This window comes from Taeniopygia guttata, chromosome 24 (assembly GCF_048771995.1).
Source record: "Taeniopygia guttata chromosome 24, bTaeGut7.mat, whole genome shotgun sequence".
Lineage (NCBI taxonomy): Eukaryota > Metazoa > Chordata > Aves > Passeriformes > Estrildidae > Taeniopygia > Taeniopygia guttata.
Window position 1 is genome coordinate 4,758,989 of NC_133049.1, and position 15,692 is coordinate 4,774,680.

At 45.4% G+C, this 15,692-nt stretch overlaps 1 long non-coding RNA gene across 1 annotated transcript; it reads right to left on the reverse strand.

Annotated features, from left to right (window-relative positions):
* Positions 1-2,077: 2,077 nt before the first annotated feature.
* On the reverse strand, positions 2,078-3,920 carry LOC140680522 (uncharacterized). Its single transcript, XR_012051883.1, has 2 exons — positions 2,813-3,920; positions 2,078-2,303 (listed from the first exon to the last, which is right to left on the reverse strand). It is a non-coding gene; the product is annotated as an uncharacterized lncRNA (long non-coding RNA).
* Between the last annotated feature and the right edge of the window lie 11,772 nt (positions 3,921-15,692).

Genomic DNA, 15,692 nt, shown 5'->3' on the forward strand with positions numbered 1-15,692 from the left:
TAAAAGGCCAGTCAGCACATGAATCACTCCAGATCCCAGCCTGGAAAGGTCCCCAAGCTGGGGAACCTCTTTCCTTGATCACAAGGGGGCTGGAGTAGAGGGGGCAGTGGGATTGGGATCAGGATTTTTATCTGATCCTGATTTTTAAGCTGCAAGGTTCTGTGTGATGGGATAAACACTGTGATCCTTGGGCTTCCCCAGGTATCATTTTCAGTGCTAAGCTGCTTCCCCCAGTGCTGCTTTCATCTGAAATTCCTTTCTTGAGTGATTTACCCCAGGTTTGTCTGAGTATCTGCACTATTTATTAAATATTTTTTAATATATATTATCTTTATATTTTGTATAGTGTGTGTATATATATATATATATATATATATATATATATATATATATATATATACACACTTGACATGTATGTCAATGCACACTATATCCATATATAAACCACATAATTGGACCTTCAGAAGTTCCTATTCAAAAGAACCCACTCAAACCAGCCCCCCAAACCCACGCAGCATTGCCATGGAGCATCTGCTGTCTCCTCCCCAGGTTCCTCCCTGAAGAATGGATGAAGAGTAAGAGTTGCCCCATGGCTGGGATGAAATTATGTCTCTTTATTAGGTCTCTCTTCTCGGGAAACAATTTATTAGCCACAAGAATGTTGTGTTATACCACCTCCTCCTTTTTGCCTGGGAATTTACAGTCCACACACTGCACCAGCACATAAATCCAGGTTTATTTCTCAATTTATTCACCTGGAACTAAGTGGATTAAATTTTTTTTTTTTTTTTAAGGAGACCAGCACTGCATTTCCAACCAGCACCACTGCAAACAACAAGCAGACAAATCCGAGGTGGCTGCAGCCCTGAGGTCGCTTTCTACTCCAAACTTTTATGCTCGCCGAGCTTAATGGCGATTTTTCTTTCCCCCCCACTTTAATTTTACCTTTAATGACCCTCTTAATAAAGCGGGATTGATTAGAATTTGGCTTTAAGAGATGAAAGGGCTCTGCAATTATCTACTTGTACATGCCCTTCAGTAAACTACCTTGTCTGCCCCTCTCCCACCTCCCCTTCTTAAGAAGACTTTCCCAGGTCCCTCTTGGCTGCGGTTGAACGATGTTGGCTCATGTCCATGCTGCAACAAAGACCTGGCATTCCAGCTGTCTGCTTCTAATCTCCAGTGTCAGCTCTTGTTAATGTTTCAGCATGAAATCAGAGGGGGCAAAGCTGCATGGAATATTAAAACCATGATCAGAATTCCACTGAAATGCTGATAGTCTGCGAGAGCGCCATTAGGAGGGCCGGCAAAATCGCTGCCTGGCGTTGAATAAAAATAAAATAAAAAAAAAAATAAAGGGGAAAAAAAAAATAAAAGATTTCCATCCACGGGGGGAAGTACAATCAGTGAATCGCTGGGTTAAATTAGCATTTTTTCAATTGGGGATCGAAGTTGATTTATTGTTCTACACAACATTAATGTAACTGTGTGCTTGACCTGTTAAGGCAGCTAATTTTTCATTTAAATGGGTCCTTTCTGTATGCAAAAAGGTTGTAATCATATTTCAACTTTGCAAAGTGATCAGGGAAGTACTGGACTGTTTCAAAATTGTCTTAAGGAGTCTCTCTTCACTCCCTCCTTCTCTCCCTTCCCCCTCCCTTCTGCCTAGTGGTCAAGGGCAAGCAGTTTGGAGGTTTTTTCCCTTAAAAAAAAAAAAAAAGCTGTCTCAAGTAATAAGCTTAATTGTCATTTGACTTGAGCTGTTTTACACCACTTTGACCATATAAAAAAAGCATCTGAATGGGTGTAAATATCACAGCCCCAAGCCTTGCAACAGGAGCTGAGTGTAGAGGGAGGGTCTGTCCCATTCAGAATTGCAGGGTTTGCATGAAAAAAGGGGGATTTTTATCCTTCCACTTTTATTTTTCTCACTGTCCTGAGCAAAAAGTTTCTGGATATGACTGCAGACAACTTGTACATTCTGCAGAAATTTGAAATAATATTAAGAAAAGCTCTGATTTTCTGGGAGAAGAATGAGAAATAAGGGCTGAGCAATGTGACAACACAAAGCTGGGTACAGAATGAGCAGTGCAGCAATTCCTGCTGCTTTTAATCGACTTTGCACCATCCCTGCATGGGCAGAGTTGTCATTTTCCAGTTTGTTTTGCAGATGGAAGCGATGCCTTACTGGAAGCGATGCTGCCTGGGAGAAAGCGTCGCTGATGCTGACTCTGAAGAAAAATGAAGCTGTCCAGGAGCAAATTTCGTTTTCTGCTCTGAAAGGCCGCTCTGTTTTGTCATTTCTATATGGCGAGGGAGGGAGGGATGGGTGTTTGAGGGCAGAAATCCAGTCTGGGTGAGGAACCTGCCGAGGTTGTCCCTTCTTGGAGGAGGGTGAGGAGCTGGAGATGGGACCCCTGCCCCACCTGAGCCCGGTTTGTTTCCTGTCCATGTGTCCACCCCAAACCCCATCACCCCCAGCTCATCCAGCCTTGCCCCAACCTGGGAACAGCCTCAGCCCCGAGTGGCACTGCCCAGATGACGATGGGCAGCACCCAGAGCTGCTCCCCCAGCACGGGAAGATAATATACATTTCCAATTAGTGCCACACATTCTGGTCATGTTCTCTTTTTACTCCCTAACTATCTTTGTTTTGCTCCGGAGCTGTTCGGTCATTAATGAAATCCTGCAGTTCTGCTAATCCTGGGTACAATGCAGCTTTTCTCTGCCAGGCTATCCCTGACATAAAACTACAGTTACCCAAGCTCCCCACCACATTAAGATTCGTTGTCATTTGCCTTTCATTACATACCTGATGTAGCACAGTAGCAGTCAAATGTCCTTGGCAGGCAAAGCAAAGTATTTAATTGTATTAGTTTCTGCTTGCTCCGCCTTAAGAACATTTTTTTTTTTTTGCCATGGGAGGGAAGGGAAAAAAAAAAAACAGAGAGAAAAAAAAATCCCATATCATGGAAACTTTATATTTATGCTGGATGTAAATGGAATTATACTTTTCCAAGCCGTGCTGCAGCCCCCTCCCCAGCAGCACAGTGTTGCCAGTGCCATATGAAATGCCTCTCCGGCGAGGAGAACAATGAGGCATTCATCAAACGCAACCAGTGATTAGATGTTTTTCATTTTCAGAACTTTAAGAGATAAATAGGGGCCCTGTTCTTCCATTTGATGTACAGTACTGGTGGGATTCAATTAATCTCTGCTGATAAATTCCAAATTTCTGCAAGAGTGTTTGCGAGGGGGGAAGAGTGGCACACAGAATGGTGGCTTCAGTTCCTCAGAACAGGGTGATGGATTTCAATAAATAAATATATTAAAGAGGGCTGGGGTGGCCATGGGGCCTGGAGCAGGGCTGTGAAGCTGTACAGCTTCCTCCTTGCTTTTCCCCAACGTTTTCCTTCAGAAAAAAAAAGTATATTGGATGGAATAAGGAGGAAAACATTAAATCTCAAGCTTATGTTTTAAGAGGTCTGAATTCTGAGCCTGAATTTTCTGTGGAGGTTTTGAGTCTCTTGATGTGCTTGTGAGCAATTCTATAAACTTCATCATTTTCTTCTTTAAGATGCTGGGGAAAGTTTTGGTTTAAAATTCTCTTGAAATGCTCAAGTGCCACGGGGTTAAAATACTCAGGTACCACGGGGTGAAGCAGTGCAGAATTTTCTACAGGTAAATGCAATTATTAAGTTGAATTTGTTCAATTTTCACCTGAATATGCAGAATTCCAACCAAAGGGAGGGCAAAGCCTGGCTGTTGACAGCCTATAAAAAACGAGTGGCTGAGAGCACGGTCCAGGCCGTGCGTGTGTGTCCCAAAAGCTGTCCCTGCAATTGATAATAATTCACCCATTGATGATTTTATTAATCAGATCGATGAGTGAACAGGTCTCAAAGCCTGAGCGTGCACCTCGTCCCCGCTGCAGCAAATGGAGGATATTGATGGAGCTGCCACGGGAGCTGGGTGGGTGCACCAAGAAAATAGGTCAGGTTTGATCAATACAGAGCTGCTTTCAGGAGGGCTGGATCTGCTTGGTAGGAATGAGCCAGCTCAATTAAAAGGAAAAAATAAGGTGGGGAGCTATCAGGCTTAATGCAGGGTGGAAATAAGAAGGAAGGAGCACGGTGCTGGCGGTGTTGTGCGAGTGCTCTGAAGGTGCTGCCCCTCCAAAAGGCTGATGTCACAGGGAATTCAGGTGACACACGAGCTGGTGGAGCCCTCTTGGGGGGTTTAAACCTTTAAAAGCTCAGCTCAGCACAATCCCAAACTTGTAATATCGTGCACGCATTTTAACAGATCTGCCTTAAATCGCCACGAGCCCTTCTGGGTCTATTTGTGGTTTTTATCACGGTCATATTTCACTGCTAGAATTTATAATCTGCGTTTCCTTGTGATTATTCTGCACTAAAACCACACTCTGGGTGTTTGCTACAGCACCAGCAGCCATTTGTTTAGGGTGGCACACACTGGGAAGCCAAAAGACTTAAAAAATGGTTTTCATTAGGGTTTAATCCTGCCCCCATTCACCTCTTTGCAAAACCTGCCACTGGTTTCCCAGAGCAGAGCCAGATCCTGATCAGACACAGGGGAAAAAAATGGGAATTTATGGTCAAACCCTGCACTCATTTTCCTGAACAGCACCACGGAAAAATCGAGGGACGAGTGGCAGCTGTACCTGTGAGAAAAGAAATGGGTTTGGCACAAATTTTCATCTTTGTTTTTGAAAGATGCAGCAGCTCCTTTGTAGTCCCCTTTGTAGGATTGATGTCAGCCTTGGTGGGGTCAACAGGAATCTCTCAAATTATTTCAAGGGCTTTGGATCAAATCTAAAGCCAAACTGCTCATAAAAAGTCAAGAGCAAGACATAGATTTGGGGAGGTCATTGGGTGAAAAAAAGTGGATTTTTTTTGCATTTCTGCTGGTTTTATCAGGTGCTTTCTGAATGCAGCTCAGCCTGTATTATCTACAAGATTTTATGTCACTGCAGTATCTCAAGCTGCACTGATAACAGGATCTCACAATGGATTCTTAACACAAAACATGGAGAGAGTTTGGGAAGGTTTAGTCTCTGGATTAACTGAGTGGAAAATGTCTTTCATTGGAGCTACAGATGGCTCACAACACAGGGGAGGAATCTGGAGGAAAAAATCAGAACCTCTTTGTCTTTTCAACTTCATTAGGTTTTCCAAAGCTCTGAGCAAGATTGTTCATGAAATGAGAGGAGAGATGGAGAATTATTAGTTTTCATACTCCCTCATTTGTTTTCATCTCCTCTTTTCCCTAACAGAAAGCATTAAATGCAATTCTCATTTTAAAAAATATGAGCGTGGGGGGAAAAAAAATTGCAAGCCTTTTGTGGTTTTTTTTCATACATACAAGAAGTAGACACTTGAAGATCTAGCTGGAAAAGAAAATGAAAATATTTTAGACCCAGTTCTGGACCTGAGGCGGTGGAAAGCAGCAATTTGATGATAATTCTGACTTGTTTGGGTGTTGTCCATGAGGTTCTCCCTGCGAGGAGTTGGATTCCTGACGTGCTGGGGTGAGGTGGGTGAGTCTCTGCTGTCACAGGGACAGGGCTGTGTTCCAGTAGGGCTCTCACCAAACCCCAAATCTCAGTTTTGCTGACTGCACTGCCAGTCCCAGGGGCCGGAGAGGACAGCAGGGACAGCCACACCGAGCTGGGGACAGAACATCCTCCTCTATGAGATTAATTTATCAAATCAAACCCCAGTGATGTGAGCAAGAAAGCCAGTGCTCCACATGCCAAAATTTACAATTTGGGCTGATTTTCTCTTGGATTTGAGGCCACATGTGGGGGTGACTCTGTCCAGGCTGCAGTGGAGCTCTCAGTGCTGGTGGAATCACCACCACAGTGTGTGAGCACCGTTCCCAGCTCTTTCCAATGACATTACTGACACCATTCTCATTTAATTTTTCAAGCCCTTTACTGTAAAAGCCTCCCAGCTCCATGACAGAACATTTAGAAAACATCTCCTCATTGTGGGAAAATGAAAAATCAGCCCAGCCAGCAACTGCAGAGGAAATCTGCAGCCTGTGTTTGGAGCACATTAATAACATGACGAGTGACCTTTCTGGAGACAAGAAATGCGTGGAATTGATTGTCCTACCCAGGAGCTGGGCAGAGCTATAGATCAGTTATTTTCAGCCCAATCTTTGTTGTGGTCACATCTTTGGCCAGTGCAGGCTCAGTGTGGGTATAGTTTAGTCTGGTTAAATCCAAATAGAGCCGAGGAACGAGAACAATGCCTTGGTGTGGCTGCCAAAGGTGCAGCTGCTGGTGGCCATGCTGGAGCTTCTACATTGCAGAGCTGCTCCTAAAGAAGAATTTATAAAGCCTCTGCTATCCTTAAAGCTGCAGATTCTCACTTTTTAGATTTAGATTTAGATTTTTATATTTATATTTACACCCATGTGATTTTTTTTAATGAGCTGGTAGAACAATTATAATTCAAACCCTGGAAATTTTTAGTGTTTTGGTTATTTCATACTTTATCAGGGAATAAAAATCCCCGAGTCCAATGTCCTCCTTATTTAGAATTAACCCCAAGGGTATCTCTGTGGTTGTGACAACCTGGAGGTCCCAAACCTGAGGCAATCTCTTCGTGGGTTTCTCCAGCCTGAGAATTGGAGCTTTCCTCAGTTTTGGAAATCAGAGAGGCTTATATCAGAAAAAGCTTATATCAGAGGGTTATATCCCAAAAATCCCAACCTTTTTCCCTTTTAGTACTGCATTATCCACCCAGTGCCATAAACCCCCAGGACAAACCAAGAAGATGAATTCAGGGAGCAAAGAACTGGCCTGAAACCCTGCAGGGAATTTTCTAGCTGGGTTTGCTGCGTGAGGGCAGGGCACTGCCTGGTACCCAGCAGTGGGGTGGATGTCTGCTTCCTGCCTGGATGCAGGAGTAATATCCAGAATCCATTAGAGGGATGCCTAATCATCTTAACCTGTCAGATCCCAACCACCCTCTTTTAAGAGCCAATTTGTTTTTCTGCCAGATCGATGTTCTTATCTGTAATTGCACAGGCCATGAATGGCACCCAATAACCAGTTAATATTCAGTTCCATTCCACAGCAGGGTGGGGAGCAGGGAAATGTCTTAATTTAAACATTTATTGTACAACTGTGAAAATGTCCTAAGTGAAATTAATTGAAGCTCGGGGAGAATAACTTATAAATCACCTTGTCTGCCTTGCATAAAATGATACAAGGATATGCTGAATTCTTATCGTGGGGCTCTGTGGAGCTGCAGAAAGCTTTAACCCTGAGGTTACTGCTGCTATTCCAGCTCCAGGATGGGAGAAATCTGACTCCTACAGGTGATGTGATAAAGGCAGGGCCAATCTAATTAATACTAAACCACCAATTTGTACTGTTGCTCCTCAAACTTGTCTTGTGCCGGGCAATTTGAGCGTGGTGTGGATCCCCTCGGCCATGCCTGCATTCTACTTCAGCAAAACTTTAAAGAAGGAGGAATAATCCATCAGACTGTGCTTTTCACGGGACAAATATCACCAGAAAGTGGAAAAGAACCAACCCCAGTGGCGTCAGCAGAGTGGGATATAAACAATACTGGCTTAGGCACAAGCTGGAAATTAGGAAGGGTAAGGGGGGATTTGAAGAGCACATGAGACACAAACAACTCGCAGAGAATCGATAGATTTGCCAGAACAGTGGGCCTGGGAGGGAAAAGAGTTGTTACACTTGAGGGAGGCTTGAAGAACACTTCAGGAAAAGCACAATATTGCAGAGAAATAAATGCCATATCTCCCTATTAACTCTTCCAGGGAAGCACCGGTGGAGCTTTGAGCACACACCTGTGACTGTGAAAGACGTGAGTGAGTTATTGACAGGAGGAAAGGGGAAAAAAAAAGTGATAATCCTGCTGAAATCAGCTGCTCCATAGGAAACCTGCCCCTTTGGAGATGTTCCCCCTGCACGCTGCAAATCAGCAAGGCTTAATTAAGTACTGGGCAAAGCTGAATGAGGAGGTTCTTGCAAATGGATTGGGGAAAAGAACTCCTGGATATGAGACAGAGGAGCCAGAGCAGCTCCTGGAAGGGAAATCACATCTCTGTAACACTCTGGGTCAGCAAACCAGGGCTGGGTGACAGGATTCATATGTCAGAAAATTTTGGGATCAAGTCTCTGAGAAGGGACTGAGGAAGCCCAGGAGCCAAGGGATGACTGGTAAAGCCCTGATGTGGTTTAGGAGGGAGGAAAAAAGCCCTTCCCATCCCTACAGCACCCCAGGATGGGAGGAAATATCCCTTTGCCTACTCAAAAATCACTGCTGTGCCCAGGGCTTTGTAGTTGCTCGAATGTATTTACTACTGAGTTGGGAAAGGGGAAAAATAAGGCAGGAAAAGTGAAAAATAAGGCAGGAAAATGAAAAGTAAGGCAGGAAAAGTGAAAAATAAGGCAGGAAAACTGAAAATAAGGCAGGAAAACTGAAAAATAAGGCAGGAAAAGTGATTTTGGGGCTAAGCTGAAGGTGGGTGAATGATTTTAATGGAACCCTGTATAGTCAAAGGGAAATCTTGTGGGGCTGGGTGGAAATTCCCAGCTGGTAACTCCAAGGGAACTCTTCAAAAGAATATTTGGACAGCCCATATCTATCTAAGTTATTGCCAAAGCGGGGGAAAAAAGAGGTCTGTGAGTGAGCAGTTCAATGGTATCACTGTTCAGGCTGCAGCAGTGGCTAAAAAAACACCAGTGAAGTGGTAGGAAAAAACCCACCAACTCCAATGGAACACGATATTGAAAATATAAGATATTGTATCAGCGTCCTGTGATATTGGTCACTCCTAAGCAAAGGGGGCCAGGGAATAAATAGAAACAGCTGGGAGATGGACAACAGAAATAATTAGAGGCCTGCAAAAGTGCTGAAAAGAATAATTTCTTGAAAGAGATTGTTCAGATGAGAGAACATAGGAGTAAATAATAAAAGGAGCAGGGAAGGTGAATTGCAGTACATTGAAAACCCTTAGAAAGAAGCGGGTTTTGTACAGTTGACAAAAACCTGTGGAGCTCTTTGTCTCTTGACATGGCTGAGGCCAGGAATCTGGTGGGATTGAAAAATTCATTGAACATTTGTACAGTGAATGGAAACATCTGCAGTGAAATGGGTGGGATGCTATTCTTAGCAAAGAACCAGCAGCAACCCTCCTACTTCAGGGCATAGTTTAAATAGTGGCTGAGGAAAGGGGAGGGAAGAAAATTCCTCATTAAAGGTTTTCCCTTGTGATCCATGAGGAGATAGGCACAAAAAAAAAAAAAAAAATCAAATTCAACTTTGTTATCACTTCGAAATAGGTTTGGCATTGCCTTAAATAAATATTTCAACATGTAGTTTTTATTACAGCCTGTAGTTTTTTTTTTTTTTTTTTTTATGGTGGTTTCTTGCCATGTTATCCAAATTTTTGTGAAAGGAAGGGGAATTTAAGGGTGAAATGAAATTCCTCCTCTTTGCAAATATGGCATCATCAATGCACAGCTGTACACAGGTGTTGGGGGCAGTAATGAAACGAGTTTATTACACTCAATTAAAATTTATTGCACAGGTAGATTCAGGTGCTAGAGCTAAAAAAACATTATTTGTGGTGTTCCTTAATGGGGAGGATGCACAATTTGCATAGGTGGGGAAGCCCTGAAAATAAGGATGGATTTTGATTTATGGTAGGAGTTAGTTTGGGTTTTTTTTTTAATTATTAATTTTTAACTGAGAGGAAGCTCCTCTTCAGCTGGGATGGGGGGCAGGGGAGAGAAGAGGTGCCCTGGGGCAGGGCTGGGGGGCTCAGGGCAGGGCACCTGTGGTGCTTTGCCCCCAAAACCCCTCAGCTCTGGCAGGTGCCTCATCCCAGGGCAGGGGCTCAGCCCAGCTTTCCTCAGTGCCCCTGGATCCCTTCACAAAAGCCTCAAAGAAAACCTGGGGAGCCCAAAATTCACCGGCCAAAAAAATTCATCGCCGGGGAAGAAAAGGAAGCAGAACAAAACAGCAAAGCCCCAGCCCAGGGGTTTCAGACAAGCTGGGACTTGGTGACACAGGCAGTAAATTTGACAGCTTCTTGCCACCTCCTCCTGGTGGGATTTACTTTGAACTTTTCGATATAAACAGTGTAAAAATGGGCTCAGGTAAGGCTTTTATGGCCAAGCTTTGCAACTTTCCTGCAAACCACAGGACAGGGCATGGGGACAGTCCTGGTCACCTTCCTCTGGTGCAAAATCGTTGTTAAATCACTGAAAATGCACTTGCAGACAGCAGGATTTGATCCCTGTCTCAAAAGCAGACACAAAACACAGAAAAAAGGGAAGAAAGGCATCATATTAGAGCAGAAAATATGTCAGGCAAAAGAGTTTTGCTGCATTCTTCAAGTGGGATAAATAAGCATGAATTTGTGTGGATATGTATAGATATTTTTATATATATATATATATATATATATATATATATATATAGCTGGCTGCACAGGGAAATTTTGCTCAGTTTTGAAACCCAGATCAGTGCAACAGGAAAATAAAATGCTGAGCCACCATACAAACCTCTTGTCTCTCTTTTCTGTGTCAACTCTTGCCCACAGAGAATAGCATTTCGTTTCCTACTGTCGAGGCAGCAGCAACTAAAGTGAATGTTCATATGTGTGGTGAGGCATTTGTCCCTGGAAAAATAACATCTCTTCTTCTATTAACGTTTTAATTAATCCCTTTTAGTTATGAAATGTAACTTTACATTACATAAAAAAAAATTACATGCAGTCTCTTAATCTGCTAATCCTTTCTCCAGACAAGCTGGTTCTTTTTAAATCAACTGCCATTTTATCAACCCAATGGAGCAGAGATCCGGACTCAACTCTATTCAACAATACATTCTTTTCATGAGAGACTGGCCTAGCTAATATGACACCACAAAGGGCTTGAGGAATTCCAAATACCCAGCTCTTTGGATTAAAAGCATAATAATCCCATGCAGTTTTTTGTTCAGAATTGATAGAATGGTTGTATAGTGAGTCACACTTGTTTGAACTTATCAAAGTAACAATATATCAAGCATTTCGTAGGATGATATTTTATTTTCTCAGGTCGATTCAACTTCTTTCAAGTTTATTTTTTTTTCTTTTTTTTTTTGGTGAGGGTGTATTAATGACTGCCAAATGCCCCTGCAGCTAAACAATTAAAACCTATAATTAAGCACAGAATCTGATAGCTGCTGTTTCTGCACAGTTTTTATATGGACATGAGCATTGTTTGTGCCGGGGCAGTGAGCTGCACTGGGCTGTGAAAGCTCTTCAGGCTGCTGGGAGTGCTTCCCCTGGCCATGGGCATGACTTTGCTGTGTTTCCAGCTCTGGGAGGAGAGCAGGGCAGGTTTTGTGTGCCAGTGAGCCCCTGGGGAGGCGCACAGAGGCTGCAGGATCAGCACCCCTGTAGCCTCAATAAACAGCCCTGGGGAGGCTCTCAGAGCATCCCCTCCCTCTCTGCTCGGACACAGCGGGGCTGGGCCCCCAGCCTGCTCCCAGAGAGCTTTTCTGAGCTTCTCAGAACAACCAGCTGTGGCCATTTCCAGCAGAAAGGCTCCTCTGGGGCAGCTGAGGAGTGGCGGCTCTCCAGAGGGGAACGGGTGTTCTCGTGGCTGATGTGGCTCCTGCCACAGCCTGGAGGACTGGGAGTGCATTTGGAGGAGTTGATGGGCTGGATCTGCACTCCAGCTGCCCCAGGGAGAGGCAGCACAACTGCCTGTGGGACAGGCTCCACAGAGAGATCTTAGCAGGGAACACCTTGGTGGCTGCCATCCCTAAAGAGTCCTGGAGAACAGGGAACAGATATTCCCTTACTGCAGCTCCAATATTCCCATCCCAAGGCCCTTGGGAGGGTTTGATTTGGAGGAGCATTTTGAGAAGCTGATGGGCTGGATCTGCACTCCAGATGCCCCAGGAAGAGGCAGCACAACTGGGAATGTGGGACAGGTTCCACAGAGTGGTCTTAGCAGGGAAAACCTTGGTGACTGCCATCCCTACAGAGAACAGGACAGCAAGGAACAGATATTCCCTTACTGCAGCTCCAATATTCCCATCCCAAGGACAGTTCAAGGCCAACCTGGCCTAATGGAAGGTGTCTATGCCCACAGCAGGGTTGGAATGAACTGGATTTTAAGGTCCCATCCAACCCAACCCATCCCAGGATTTTCACACTGGTGACAGCCACGGACACAAACCCCGATCCCCATCCAACATCTCCCCAGAGCAGCAGTGTGGGACAACATCTTCTTCTTCTCTGTGATGAATCAAAACACCCAGAACTTGTCTGGCCAGTGGGGCTGAGCTGGAAGTGCTGACTGGAGCCTCCAGGGATGCTCCTTCACTTGCTGGCCTCCAGATTCTGTGAAAAGCAGCCCTGAGAGAACCCTCCCGTGCTGTTGCCATCCTCCCCGTGCCCTGCTGGAGCAGCAGAAATGTCTTGTGGCTGGGCTGGTGAATCCTCAGCCCCGTCCCCGCTGAGAACACAGAACTTCCTTTCTTTTATTTATGTTTTTGTTTTCATTGTCATAACTCTTCCCTCGAGTTCCCACCCCTCCTACTCCATATGGCATCTCACTGGGGAACAATAGAGAGCTCTTCAGGGGTTCCTACTATAACCCTTCAGAAGCAAAGGATTCTCTGAGGAGCTGGTTGGATTTTTCATCCCAATTATTTCAATATTTCGACTGAATTTCAAAACGAAATACAATCTCAGCAGAATTGGCAGCGCTCAGGCGAATATTTTTCATTTTTACTTTCGACCAACTGTGGAGTTAACCAGAACATTTTGAAATTTGATTCCCCTTGCCAATGCCTGCTGTAAAGAAGGGAAATTTGGGAAGGGTGGTGGCAGAAATGATTGCTAATTTCCCTCTTTCTTCTCTTTTCAGTTTGGGGCCCGACCCCAAAACCAGCGAGCCACCTCCCCAGGCTAGAGGAACAAAAGTGTTAACGAGGAAGCAAACACAATTTAAAACTTCAATTCTGGAAAATAGGGGAGGAAAAAAAAAAAAAAGGCAAGAACAGCCATGATTTTTCAGGCCAGACGAGTTCTCCTTCCCTTTGCCAGGGGAATATTGTTTGCAAGGCTCCTTCAAGGAGGGCTTGGTCCCTCCATGCCCCTCCAGTGCCCCTTTAAACAAACACCTCCAACACTGCAGCTATAAATAGCACCGAGGTGGAAATGGCTGGGTAGGTTTCTATGCCCTCCTTTGTGTTCCCATTTTTCAAACACACCAACCTTCTCCCCTTTCCCCCCCACCCCTTTCCCTCCACAATGCCTGGTTATATATAGAATATTTATAATAGTTCCCTATTTTCCAAGCAATTTTCACCGCCGCCACGCAGCAGGGAGAAATTGAGAAATTGCTGGTTGTTTATTTATTTATTTCTCCGTGGCAATGTGCACTTAATCCTGCCGAGTGTGGCAAAATATTCAGTCTGGATGGCACGGATGGGAACATGTACAGCCTATAGATGGATGGATGCGTGTTTGTGCGTGCTTTTTAAATGCAGGCCACATTGATTGCAATGTGGAACTCATAAAGATGGGAGATATCCTTATCTCTGCAGGAAATAAAAGGGGTTTTTTGGGGGGAATATATATGGGCAAGATGTTGCCTGCCTCATCCACTGCATTATTCACTTTAAGGCAGGGGAGGAGCGTGGGGCATTAAAGGGAAGGAAGGGAAGGACAGTCCAGGGACAAAGATTCCACTGCTGTCCCAAAATCTGGGATCAGAGGTTGGAAGGGACCTCTGGACATCACTCAGACCAGCCCCCACGCCCAGGGGACTCAGGAATGTGTCCAGGTGATTTTGGGATGTCTCCAGAGGGGGACACTCCACGCCCTCCATGGGAAGAGCTCTGTCCTGGTGTTCACAGATCCACCAGCTTGGAGGAAACCTTCAAAATCATCGAGTCCAACCCATCCCCAGCACCTCAACTCAAGCCTGGCACCCAGTGCCACAGCCAGGCTTGTTTTAAACACACCCAGGGATGGTGCTGAGGTGGAACTCGTTGTGTTTTATTTTATGGCCACTGCTCCTCATCCTGGCACACTGAACAGAGCCTGGTGCCATCCTCTGGCACCCCTTGGAGGCATTCCAGAGGGGAATATTGGGGGATATCAATGTGCCCTGAGGCTCCTCTCCCACCCTTCCCTTGGCATCTGCTGTTGGCAGCTCTTAATGGGATACAGGGCTTAATGACTAATTACTCCACAGCCCTATTAGTGATCCTTCCTCCTTGCCACGGGAGAGGGGAAGGGGTTTAAGGGATCAGGATTCTGCTTCCATGGCAGAAGCTGAGGATTCCTGAGGATTCCTGAGGATTCCTGAGGATTCCTGAGGATTCCTGAGGTCGGGGTTTGAGGTTTGGATGGCTCCAAGGTCCAAGGCAGGCCCTGATGGTGCTGAGCACTGTTTGAAGGGTATGGAAAAGGAAATTAAATTCCTGACATTGATCTTGGCTCCCTCAGTTCCAAGGTTCATTTATTTAAGGTTTGCTTCTCACTCAGGACCCACCTCACCCCCTCAAAAAGGAGAAAATATTTTAATGGGGCACGTTAAAATGTGTTTCCATTTTTGAAATCAAGCTCAATGAGGTAGAAAAAGGGGAGGAGAAAGGGGAAGGGCAAAACTTGAGTCAGGACTTAAGAGGGTTGGATTTAGCCCAAGTTCAGTTCTAAGCTTTACAAGAACTGGATGAAACCCCCACAGGGTTTGTGTATAAAATCAGCTGTGCTGTGTTTGGTTCAAGGTTCACTTCACCAGTTTCCAGCCCTTAGCAGATGATGCTCAGAGCTCCAGAAGATTGTCAGCAACGCCTTCAGAGCTCCCCAGAACGTGGCATTCACTTCTGGTGACCCGAGTTCTCGTGCTGGCCAGCTCAGGTGGGCCCGTCTTCTATTTATTAATGTACACACACTTAAAATTCCTTTTTATCAATGAAACCTGTCGTGCCACCGAGCCCCCAGATTCACTGTGGACTGTGTGAGAACCAGGTGTGGCTTTTAGAATAAATTTTTTTTTTCCTAATTCAAAGCAAGAATTTTCTAGGACTGGGACTCCCCTGCTGCACGGAGAACATGAAATATGGAACAGAACAGTAGCTGGTTTCGAGATTTATTTTTTTTTCCCCCTTGATTGCAGTTGACAAGCCCTGTCTATCAGCTTAGGGAAATGAAAAAGAGCAAGCATCCATCGCAGCCCTTTCTTCCCCGGGCATCGGGCAGCATCTGAAGGGAAGCGCTATTATCCGGGGGGATTAGAGCCCGGGGGGACACCGGCGGCATCTGCGCTGTCCCCCGGCCCTCCCGGGGCCGGCAGGAATGCGAGGCTGCTCCAGCGGCTTCCCTGGAATGCCGCAGCATTCCAGAATTCCCTCCGCTGCGAGTGGTGGGCGCCCAAGGATGCCCGAGAGCCGCGGGGGCAAAGGCAGGGCTGGGGGATGGAGAGAAAAGCCAGCCCGGGCTGGGGATGGAGAGAAAAGCCAGCCCGGGCTGCGGGATGGAGAAAAAGCCAGCCCGGGCTGGGGATGGAGAGAAAAGCCAGCCCGGGCTGCTGGAGGATCCGGCTCATGCTGTTCCCCCCTTAATCTGTCCCTTGCAGCTGATAGCTGATCAGAGCAGAGCTTTAATGAGCC